General features: G+C 41.4%; 1 protein-coding gene across 5 annotated transcripts in view; it reads right to left on the reverse strand.

The window, feature by feature from the left end:
- The window catches only part of LOC116948680 (double-stranded RNA-specific editase 1-like), a 106,121-nt gene that overhangs the window by 80,334 nt on the left and 12,837 nt on the right, over window positions 1-12,950 (reverse strand). The window contains exon 2 of one of the 5 annotated variants that reach the window (XM_032965611.2): window positions 8,157-8,330. The exons of 3 other annotated variants lie outside the window; for them this stretch is intronic. The gene's annotated coding sequence lies outside the window, so the exon portion shown is untranslated. Of the gene's footprint in view, window positions 1-8,144; window positions 8,331-12,950 lie in introns of all 5 variants that reach the window. One more of the 5 variants, XM_076071698.1, reaches the window with a different exon arrangement.

The following is a 12,950-nucleotide window of genomic DNA, read 5'->3' on the forward strand; positions in this document are numbered from 1 at the left end:
ACGATGATAGGTTTTTCCCCTTTTTTACACACTGTTATATTCTTGGTTCTTTCGGTAAAGTCACGTTGAAGGGAAACAATAAAATATATAAAATTATACAATTCTCACGACGTTTCGACTGCAACACAAACAGTCATCATCAGGTGTGAAAACCAACGGCAAGAACCAACGGCAAAATCAAATGTTCTTGCCGTTGGTTTTCACACCTGATGATGACTGTGTGTTGCAGTCGAAACGTCGTGAGAATTTTATTGTTTTATATATATTTTATTATTTTATTGTTTCCCTTCAACGTGACTTTACCGAAAGAACCAAGAATATAAATCACTGCAGTCGCGAAAGTGTTAAATCACTGTCTGTTGTTGTTGTCGTTGTATCCTTAAATCTTGTAACTCAATTTTAACCCACTTCCCAATGGGGTATCGACTGCAAACTTGGTATACTTATGTCATACTGATGAAAATACTATATTCGATCAAACAAAAATATATATTTTTTAACATTATTTTTGTTATGTTTCGGCTTGGGTCTAATTGTCCACGCTCAACTGACGTTGGCTGTAAATCACCACGGTCCCTTACGTTATGGCAAGCTTCGGGGCCACTTCCTGGAGTCGTGGAGTTCTGCCATTACTCGTACGGTACATTTTATTAAAATGCACTATCAGAAAAAAGGGGGAAAAAACAATTATCATATTTTGGTACTGGCAAAGGAGGTCCCATGATGTAGATGCTCACCCCGAGCTCTCATTACTCTGATAGTGCATTGTCTTTGGGCTGTACGCATTTTGGTGTCCTCTGGTCTAACACCGTTTGAGACGAGGCTCAAAAGAAAGCTGATTCTGGTGTGGACCAATCAGTTTCAAGGACAATGCATATACTATCAGAGTATGTTTTTGTTTGCATTCTGACCACAAGCAGTGGTTAATGCAGACATGATTCCTTGTAAAAGGTTCAGTTTGGTGTTTTAACATCTTTACACCTGTTTTGTTGCCAGATAAAAGGGGGAAACCCTATTATCATATTTTGGTGCTGGCAAAGGAGGTCCCATGTTAACCAAAGCGTTCGTGCTTGTATATGGCCAGCATTCGAGTGAAACAAAAACGTCTACAACTTTGAAGTGCTCGGGCATGCACTGCAAAATGTTTTATATCACATGCGTCATTGGTTCTGCGGCAATGCCAGATGCTGCACCACATAGATGGAAAGACAGACACAACAGACATTGACATTTACCCTTTACTCTCGTATTTGTAACTCTCTACCACCCTTCACCTCTGGCCTCACCACACATTCGCAACTGGCCGATTTTAAAAGGCTACCCAGAACCCAGAGTTCATCCATCGCAAGTCATTACTCACTAGGTTAACATGCGTTACAAAAGGTCTATTAAAATTATTAACCTAAAGAAGCCTGCAAATTGAGTGTTAATGATAAGTTGCAGCCCTTTGAAAATGTTTGAGCGCGGATGAGTTGGAGGAAAAAAATGTATCCACCGAGCGTATGTTGTAAGTATGTCGCGAAAAAAACTATTAAGGACAGCTGTCATATGCATGAAATGCAGGATTATTTTTTTAGCCAACGACTTGCTCGGAGCCAAATTTGTCTCTTTTCTCAACTCAATCCGTAAACGCTGGTCTCTCTTCAATGACTTTGCACTTGTGGCACGGGTAACCCCGCAAAACTTTCTCTGCAAGGGTTCAATCCTTGCGGCCAGCACTGCACGGCTCTGCGAGGGCTCAAAACGTGTCAAGAAACATAAAACTGGCAAAGTGCAGGCACGTCTCATCTCGGCGTTGGAATGCATCAAGGCAAACACTTCGGTGGGCATGTCATGGGCGTGACGCGCAGTGGCACAGCAAATTAAAGACATCTAAAAGAGCACTTCATTTAAAAATCTAATGCATTGATCAGCCAAAATGGGCTGCACAGGCACCAATTAGAGAGAGGAAGCAATGCCTACGTTTCAACGTTTGGATAAGTGATAAACGCACACGGTGCATATTGTGCTGGGCACTGCCACATTAGTTAATTAAGTCTAGGTTTATTGGTTGTAAGCAGGCTGTGCATGCTTTTAGCCTATTAAATATGAATAACCGAGCATGTGCCAACATTGAGAAAAGTTTGGAGCCATCTACTCACCCATCCATCATCCCTGGCACTTTCACACGCACGCACGCCTCTGAATGCAGTGCACACACAAACGTACGCACGCATAAGCCCGCCTGTGTGTGTGTACGTGCATGCGCTGTGCACGCGTGCGCGCACACACACACACACGTATCACACGTACGGCCATGCTGCGAGGTGGCCAGCCAGCGGGAATGTGTATGCAAAGCACTCAGGAATATTAAACACACGGTTTGGATTGATGCAATTGATGCTGGCTGCGGCATATGCCCTCTGATTTCTACAAGTACTCAAATCTGGAATTGTGACCCATAGCTACAAACTAAAAATATATCCATTCTTGAACGTAGAGATTTGCTTTTTTGTCCTTTAAAAAAAATACACAGGCGTAGTAACACAATTGCGTTGTGTACAAAAACATAGGAATATTGAATGTAAAATGAGACACTGGAATTGGGAACCATAGCATAATGTTTAAATATAAATACTGTACGTTCACACTTTACAATGTAAAAAAAAAGCATTTTGTCCTTTGAATAAAATATACGTGGGGACGCAAATAATGATGCATTATGTACAGAAATATAAAATCGTTGAATATTAAATGAGACGCACTTTCTTTGTGAAAACAATATAGAATTCTCTCTCTGTAGCGGAGCTAGTTGAGCTGTGTTTTCTGATGTCCTGGGCTGATAATAATTTGATGACCACCTCAATAGAGCCACCATCAAGGTTGGCCCCCTTCTGCTCTTGGCCGTTAAATGTATTTGAAAAAAAAAATCACATTATCACTCATCCAATTAAGTGCACTCATCACACACAACACCACGTGCAATGTCTTCTCGAAAATACAGATGGCCTGATTTCAGCCACTTGGATCAAGAGGCGCAACGAGTTAGTGTTCCTAGCTGACCTCTGTGCTGAGGATCCCCCAGTTTGAATCCATTGCATAGTGGGAGCAACATCAAATCAACGCACCATCTGCTGCTTTGTTTGGATGTGAATTGTCCCGTGACATTGTTTTCGAGACCGGGCGATTGTGTGATCTTGCCCGGCCAACTTTGGATAATTTATACAAGCCAACAGTAAATTACAAGATTGTTCCTGCATGAATGCATGTAAAGGCCAAAGGCTCTCGTGGGCAAATTGCTTTAAGGCAATACTTGGCATATAGATTAAAACGATGATGATGATAGCAATGACAAAATTAAACCTGGCTGTTTCCTAGGGTTTAAATTACAGCTTGAGTCAATAATAAAAGCGATTTCATTTTGGGTAATTAATTAACTTGGTCTCATGCATTTTGTGTAATTAATCAACTTGGTCTCATGCATTTTTGCAACCATCTTAAGAACCACTTTTATTTTTTTCGGCAGCCATTTCTTGAAACATTAGCCGTTATGAGTCATGCTTTGGAGCAGTTCAATTTTGGCCAAATGAACCATTTTTACATGCTAATTAGAACTAATGTGGATGTGCTTTGGCACAATAACGTGCAAAATTGCACTTAGGCGACACATTTTTAAAACATAAAGTGGTAGTTGTCATTACGTGAAGGTTCATCAGTCATGCAGATTACTTTTTGGCCATTTGCTAATTGCAGTCCTGCTTGTATACACAGGTCTGTTTGCATCAGTGCTGTAAGTGATGAAACTCTAGATTAACTCATTTCGCTCGCTGATGGGGCGAGCTAACTAAATCGATTGTCGTGCTTGCAGCTTTTCTTTGAATAAGCAACACAATTCATACATTTTGCCTACCCCGCTCCAATTTCAATTTACTCGGGGCCTTCATTTGCAGCAATGCTGATTCGCAAAGGTCACGAAACAAGTGTGCAGTTAAAATGTGATTTCAAACACTTTGCGATTACAATCTTACACATGTGATTTTTATTACCATGTTCATACGCTTCATTTATCGAGGTAATTAATTTTTGAAATATTACCTAATTTCATTATGGTAATTAGAGCAAGAAAATGTATATATTTAACAATGCCTCAATAATAGCTTTTGTTGCATGGCACGTTACATCTTTAAAAAAATACTTAATGTTGTACCTGTAAGCAATTTGCACATGGGTAAATTGTCTTTTTTTTTCTTGTACATGCAGAAGCTTTTAAGTTTAGTCAATTCAGGACATTAGCCACTTTGGCAACTGCTTCAGTTGCTGCACATATGCCATCTCAACAACTCTTACGCTGCAATAAATTTGATTGCGAACATTAAGGAAATGTCACGGGCCAGAAAAAAATCTTAAGTACACAAATCACAAAGGTGAAATTTGTTTTTACCAGGACCGGTGAAACAAAGGCAGCGAGGATTCATTCTATGACACTGCTCGCTCATGAGCCATGCGGGCCTGAATAGATGCTCGTTAACAACAGTACATTCCCAATACTCTACAAACACACATATAACCTCTTGTTGTAACAGCTCTCTCGCTGGTTCAGCAGTTCCACTGCTGGATTCTATTTTTTCCGCCTGAGGACGACCGCTTGTGTTGTGATCGAAACGTCGTGATTTATTTTATACCTACGTGACTTTACCGAAAGAACCAAAGAGTATAAATATACAATTGTACATTCAGCGCATCGCACTGGTTCATAATAAAAAAAAACAGTGATGGAATTGCGGCAAACGTTCCACGCAGTGCAATTAGTGAGAGCGGAGGTGTTAATATAGGTGCAAAATAAGCGGGAAAAAAGACTTAAGCAGCTTGTCCCTTGTTTATTTACTTATATCACCATAGAAAACCCTATGGAAAGGTTTCCAAAGCAGGCAAGACAGCACAACAGCTTGCCAAGCCTCCCTATTATCACACAAACGTGCAGGCCACCAGCAGTGCAGGGGAAACAGCGGTATCGGTACAGTGTCTGGTAAATTGTTGCCTTTCCTCGAGGGGTCTCCCCAACCCACCTCTTGCCAGATTAGTAGAAATGCTCGCTTATCCGGCTTTAACAATGTAATCCTTGACCTCCGTCCCATCAAATCTTTAACTGAACTTAATCAGGAGAGTTTCACATCAAGCTTGGAGGTAGAAGCTGGCCTCTGTGTGGTGTGGGCTCTGTAATTGCGAGTAGTCAGGTTTATTACATTAAATCCTTGGCTCAGGTGCTTGTCACGGCAATAACGTGAATCAAACTTATTGGATCGCCACTTGGTGAGTTGCACCAAGTAAAAAGTTGAGTTTTTTCGGAAATGCAATTCTGGATAAAGGCCTCCCCACAACGTGTGGCTATGAAGCTTTTTTAAGCATACATCAACACGTTGGTCTTCTTTCATATGGATCAATAACAGCGGATTAAAGATGTAATTTAAGATTTGTTATCCACTCAATTGTTTGTTCAGAAGCAGAGTGGATCTCGTCCATTCCTCCTTTATAGGAGTGAAGACAGCAGCGGAGTGTCAACAATGTGCTGGATGGTTTGGGATTCGTGGCCAAACTCGCAGGCCACATTCACGTTGGTGAATGGGTGGCTCATGATCAAACTTAACTCACCACCGATGTCAGCCACGGTTGGGAATGGAATACGCGGCTCAGAAGGTTCGTAGTGCAGTGCACCAACCATTGTGCCACCTACACACACTGAATTAAACTTAATTGAGCCGACACTGGTTTTAGATGGGTGACTTTTTTATGGATGAGCGAATGCCCACTATAAACTCATGAATTACTTTTAATTGACATTTAATTGTCTACAATTAGCATTTGCCACTTGCAACACAAAAGAAGTGCAGGTGTTACATGCGGGCCATGTGCAGTCTAATTTAAGCTTTAATTATGATTACTTGAGCACGTACGATAATGCTAAGAGTTGCAATTACTAAGCTGTGCAAATTAAAAACAAAACAATGATAAAAGTTCCATAATTTATGGATTAAAATGCGATTCTCTTTCACTATCTCTGGATTTCAGTCTTCTTATAAATTAATATCCATTAAGTATATCAGCAATTAGGTGCAACATTTTAGACACTGTAGGCAGGTGGTAAATTGTGCTTTCAATCCTCTCTGCTCAAGAGGGCTTAAACGTCAGGGTTTTAATTCTAATTTGATTTTCTAAACGATTAAAGTGTCAATATGAGGGAGGTTCAAACAAGGCAGTGGACATTCAATGCGTCAGAAAATGTTAATGCGCTGAGGAAAGTAGTACCTTTCGCACTCCGTTGTTTTCACATGTAAGTTATGTAAACCTGTCACCTTCAAGGGTAAGTGGACATTTTCACATATAACTCTTACTCAGGAATTGGTGGTAGCAATGCACAAAAAAAATACCAGCACGGTTTGAATTAGCAGAGTCCATACACTCTCCTACAGCATAACAATGAGAGAGCGAAAGAAAGAAGAGAAAATTCGGGGAGCAAATGAAAGCTTTTTAAACACATTTCTCGAGCCGAACTGATAATAGAGCCCATTTGTGGGATAAAAGATTAAACTGTGAATATAGATGGGAGATTAAGCAGAGGATTGTGAGCTGTACAGTTCAGACTTATCGCACACGAGAACGACACAACCACTCCCTGTTTAAAGAACACGGCACAAGTCTGCATACGAACACCAAAATTAATGTGGATTTTAAACTTTCTCTATCGGCTCGCAAAAGTGTCAAATCTTCAGCACTGAACCGTGTGGGAAAACAAAAGTCAAACAAAACACCTGCAATATATTTCTAACCGACTGCTACAAAGTAAGCATATTGTTGCATTATATGACACATGCACACATACTCTGCAAACTATAATATATAAGACATGGAATAAACAAGATATATGCAAAGACTGTACATAGAGTTTATAAAATATTACAACACTTTTGCTTTGCAGAATTATCCATATCCATCAGCAGTGTGAATGCTGATTTTTAATATAGTATATATAAGGCCCCGAATGGTCTGAATGCTGTAAAGCATGGATGTAGACATTGCACGGATGTACACATTGCACGTATATAAAAGGTGCACATTGCCCGGCACAAATGCCGTGGCAATGTTCCCCATCACTACAGTGGAAAACAGCGTTTTGTTGTTGCTGCATGTATGTTTACACCTCGTACGTTACACGTATACTCACCTCTACTCTAAGGGTTTCTCTATTGGTTGCTAATAAAATAACTACATTTACTGAATGAGCCAAAAGGAAAACAAATAGAGGGCATGGTCTCACCTACGAAGAGAAGTATCGATTATTAGACAAAAAGCCATTCCATGTGTCCCCCATGTGAATCTAAGTCTGGGTAAATATTGCAGTCAATGTGCACAGGAAGTAGCAGTCAACAATAATGTTCATTTCTACATTATATATCTTTTAACCGAGATTCAGCCAATGGGAGCATGTGAGAAAACATGCTGTAAAAAGCATTCCAGCAGTGTTAACCTAGGCTCAAAGTAATTCCAAATACGATGTAATTTTAGCACTTGTATATTGGGCTGCCTTGGTGAGGTAATTAAAACAGTTTCATTAGCAATTAAAACACAGGCAATTATTGTTATTGCTCCTGCAAGTACAACACATTTTGGGCATACATCAGGCATCTACACACACACACAACAAAAACATTTAGCCGCTTAATATTCCGGTTTGCTCATGATAGAGCAATAAAAGTGTAATGGCACACAGTTTGATATCCCAGCTGTGCAGCCCATGTCAATACATGGGGCGTATACTTTGAGAATGCCTGATAAACCGCAGTTTCATGTAAAGTCTCACCAGAGAATGAACCTGGAAAATGTCAACGAAGGAATTTTAGCCGACATTTCGTCAAAACAGGCCTCTCCAAACAGACAATTCGGTGAAGAGCGGTGTAGCGTATGCCTATAAACTGACGTGTGTACGTGGAAATGCTTTTTGTGTGTTCATTTGCCGTCCTTCCCCCACACCTCCCGATTAGCACGGTTGGCTACATACGGATGCGAAAGAAGTTCAACATACTGCCCACAGACTCACTGCCAATAAACTCAACACTGCACCTCCGATTAGCACGGTTGGTTACGTACAGTGAGAAAGAAGTTCAACGTACATGCCTACGTACAGTGGAAGTTCCCCCTTCGGTGCAGATGTCTCTGGTGAGCGGGGCGAGGACAAACTTGGGACGCTTTGGAGACAGGGCTTTGAGGAAGCGGCGTGGCTCGTGCGCATTACCCGTCGAGATCGCTGGGTCATGAAGACGATGATGGGTCCAGGTATGGAAATGCAATTAATTATTCTACAACAAGAAGAGGAGTGTGAAAGACAGCTGTAAGAAAGCCAGGCGTAATCTGAAGCACAAGCCTGAGATATGAAGCAAGGGTCTCAGCGAAGCTGGCTCAGTGCAAGAACACAAGCATAGCATCAGGCCTCCTGAATCATGAAGCCCTATGCTGCTCTTAATAGGTGTCTTCACTTTATTTATGAATGCTTCCTTTCCATTTGCTCTGCATTTATTTAATGACGCACATTAGCTTTTGATTTGATCAAATTACCAGGAATATTAGCATGTCACATATGCAACAAGAGTAAAAAAAAATCATTCTGTTCCTGTTCATGAAAAATTAACCTGACTCAAGATCCGTGAAAATGTCAGACTCAGCACAAAGGCGTTATGTAATTTCTATGCCTGACATTTTTAAAGCCACAGTCTCAGGTTCACAATGTTGAGACAGGTACTGCCAGTCAAGTGGTACATCTTTGAACCTGCAGAAGCCAAAAACACAACTGCAGGCCTTTTTCCCCAATGCATACGGCATTGGAATTGTACACACAGAGGCCGGACTATAACTTTCAAATTATTAATTTGTTTATGCAAATCCGCAGCCCCCACAATTAGCCGGTACGCTGCACAACTCAACTCGCCATCCCTCTAACCATTGCCCTTTTTAAGAGCCCCCTCGTGCCCTTTATCAGAAAAAATACCCTGCCCTTTTCTTCCTTGGAGCCAGCCGCATATTCTACAGTGTTATTGTCGCTCAACATGACACAGCGGCGACAAGAAAAATTTCAAAGCCAACCCACACCAGCCTTTGCTTTTGGTAAGGCTCCAATTTTCAACAGCTGCAGCCACGCACCGGGACTTTTCCATCGGATAGATGGCGAAGTCTGTCGGTCACGCACATCCACTAATTAATATTCTAATGGCTGTGTATTAATTTTCCACTGTAAACGTGGAGATATGAGAAGCCATAAAAGCGACGCACGGATGCGCGCACAATGCCCCATTTGCGCCGTATTCCTTACCATTTGGTGTCGTGCCATATGCTTTAACATCTGTGACATATTTAAAACATTCATGGCACAATCGTTAATATCTGTGGCACTCAATAACTAAGACAATGTCTCACAATAACACTGCGGCAGAGCCAAGGACAAGGACTACGTCAGGTTTTTTCTTTCGTGCACGGCCTTGAGGATCCTGGTGTGTGTTAGGGCTAGGGTTTGTGCTATTTCTGGAGCTTGTAATAGGGTGCACGCTTGTGTAAAGACTAGGATTTTGGTCACATTGAGGGTAACACAGGGTTTTCCATCTTCAGGAATTGAGCTAATTCACCTCCTGAAGATGTCAGCAGCAGTGTGCATTCACAAGTAGATAAACTCGGAAAACTGCACTTCTAATACGTGTTAAATGTACATATGGTGTGTTGGAGTTAATTTTAGGGCTCTGCTTTCACATTCCCTATGAATTGTATGCAAGCTGTAAGGATCCTTACAGTGAGAGTTCATTTAAACTGTTTATTTTACCAGGTAATGTCCACTGAGCTACATAGCTCTTTTTCAGAAGCAACATGGGCACAAATATAGCTCAACCAAGTGGCTTATCACCTGAAAATTTATAGCAGCCAAATATTCCGTCCAAAGCTGACTTGTTCTACCAATGGGCTGCCATCTACCGACCCCAACCTACCAAAGCCACTACAGATTTAGACATTTTTTCTAGAATGTGGCACTTGTCAAACCAACGTTGGTTTTCTCCAGGCACTCTGGTATTATTCCACGTACAAACACACTGAGAATCAGGGATGCAGTATTTTCCAAAGCAGGACCCTCGCTGATAGAGCCTTGAGACAAAGTGAGGCTCTCTGGGTAAACTAGCCAATTCATTTATTTTAAAAAAATCATCGTATCCAGCCAAGGTCACTGTTTACACTCCTTGGCCTCCGTGTGACCAATTCAAGTACGATTGACAATTTTTTAAAATATTTTTTTCAAATTAATATTCGTTCATGCAGTCAGGCAGTGATTGGGAGGATAACCCTCTGAACAAACTCACCACTTGACATCATTTTTGTGTATGCTTGTGTGGCCTATGGACATGAACCGCGAGTCTCAGGGACACTGGCTCTGATCACGAATAGGCATCCTACGATGCAGCAGGGATGAGACATTTTATACAACCCCACAAAATAATGACCATCAATGACGTGGCTTATCATGTGGAAATGTATAGCAGCCAAATACTCTTGAATTTGTGACCCAGAGAGACCAGGGTCACAAAGCAATAAAGTATATAACCAAATAATTGGTCAAATCATCTCACATCACAACCTGCTGTCATTCATAATAAAAGTTTTTTTAGGTTAGACCACGTAAAAAACCCTTTATTATGGATATTGGTCGTGAAAGCTTATTTTAAAAACCTGCCATCAACACAAAGATTAAGATAAAAAATGTACTATAAATAATATTATACAATGAAAGACCATAATATAGGTTTTTGGGTTAGATCGCGCAAATATAAGTGTCGTTAACATCACCAACACCTGACAGCCAATGAGTAAGGTTTGACAGGTAAACAGAACGTGACAATTTGTTACTAGTACAGCACACTGGTGTGTTGGAGAGCAAATCCACAACATTTATAATCTGAGTCGGGTGGTGGTGGCGGGTTTCACGACACATTTATCTTTAGCCGATAAAACCCAAAGAAAACCTATATTATGGATATTGGTTGGGAAAGCCTACATATTAAACTCACAATGAAAGACATTCTATCGTAACAAAAACATGGCTTTGTGAGCAGTAAGGAAAAAAGAGGAATTTCATTTCAAACATTGTTGCAAAATGGGGAAACTGTTAAAACGTTGATGTTTTTTTTCCACTTCTGAATGAAGGCTTCCTACACTATGTCAGCAATGGGGGTTTGACAACATTTTAGTAATTCGTTCATAATTAAATTAATAAGGTACACAAATTGAACTTCAAAAAGACATTCGGAGGCATGGGAAAATAAATTTAAGAAAAGTCTTCAGATTCAGACAGAGTCAACAGCAATGCTGGTCAGTACCAGGTGGTGAAATAAGAGACTTGGGGGGAACTGGTTGAATGATCACTCGGCAGCAACGTATAGCCGTGGCTGGGAAACTTACCTGGGCTTGTAGAACAGTGTGCAAACCATTGCGCCGCCACTCCCCCTTTATATATTATAAAATAAATTAATATGTACAACGGCAGCTCAATAAAACGCTGACGTAGTAGTATCACAACGCTAAACAGCCACGGGATTCTTGGCAATCATGGGACTTGCCAGCTGCAGCAAAGTGGCAATAATGTATTCCCATTCAACATACCTTGAAAACTCTATTTCCTCTGCCTGCCCAACCAAATAATCAATTGTGTGCTTCCATTCACCTTTGTTACCAATACAACACCCGTGATTGGTCTGGCTAATTTCTAGAGGACAGGAGAGAGCAGTCAGCCAGGAAGTGAGCTGCTGCAGGCAGTGGGGTCGTCACAATCGGGTCACGTTTCATGTGTATGCATTCCACGAATGCATAACTAAATCGCGAGAGCAAAGCTGCAGTTGGTAAAAAATCGATACATTCCCGACATAGATTGCCTTGCTCGACCAGACTCAATGGTTTATTTGTGCCTAATCATGTGCTCACATATATCATCAGCCATGATAAAAACCACTAAACTATTTTTTTCTTTACCAGGTAAGGCCCACTGAACCACATAGCTCTTTTTCAGAAGCAACCTGGCCACAAATGAAAGCTCAACAAAGCGGCTTATCGCGTGGAAATGTTTAGCAGCCAAACACTTGAAACGAACGTTTCTAAACGTGGAGAGAAAAACCGGAGTACCCGGAGGAAAATCCACACGAACACGGGGGAGAACATGCAAACTCCAAATATACAGGCATAAGGGTCGGGATGGAACCCTCAACTTCCTGTATACCAGGCGAGGTAGGTAACATCTCGCCACCGTGGCACTTTAGGGGAGCCACAAAGCCATTGGGCCCTGCCTCAAAAGGGCAGGGGGGACACGGAAAAAAGCCTTATTTGGCCCCTTGGCGATCTCTGCATCGATGACCATGGCGTGGGCGATCGCCTCAAGACTGATAAAGTCATCCTCTCCGACCGGAAAGCCAGTGAGAAAACTCTCAGTGCTTAGAGGGCACCCTCTGGCAATACGATCCTCATGTAGGCAACGCATTCTGCCATGACCTTTGCTGAAGTAGGTTATAACATCAATGCAAATGTTCTCACAGCAGACAAAGTGTGTTGTGAGATCAACAAAGGATTGGGACAAAGTGCCTACTCAGGGACATAGAAGTAGCTTCAGCAGGGACTGAAACAGCTCGCCCAGGTACGTGTGATTATACAGAACTCCTCTTATCTGTGGTGATATGGGCGACCAATATTGCAGATCCTTTGATTTTCATGGTTATCCGCAATTTAACTCCTCTCATCCACAGGGTGAACATTCGTGGATAGCCCAGTAGGTAATAGGATGAATTTGCCACGCAGCTCCTTTTATTTGAAAAAAAAAAGTTATGCTTGCACACGAGTGTAAGCACACGTGGCATGTCAAAACAAAATTGTCTGTCTGTGTACGCAACCGAGACGGATAC

The sequence above is a fragment of the Petromyzon marinus genome, chromosome 34, assembly GCF_048934315.1.
Source record: "Petromyzon marinus isolate PM22_M1 ecotype Great Lakes invasive population chromosome 34, UKy_Petmar_22M1.pri1.0, whole genome shotgun sequence".
Lineage (NCBI taxonomy): Eukaryota > Metazoa > Chordata > Hyperoartia > Petromyzontiformes > Petromyzontidae > Petromyzon > Petromyzon marinus.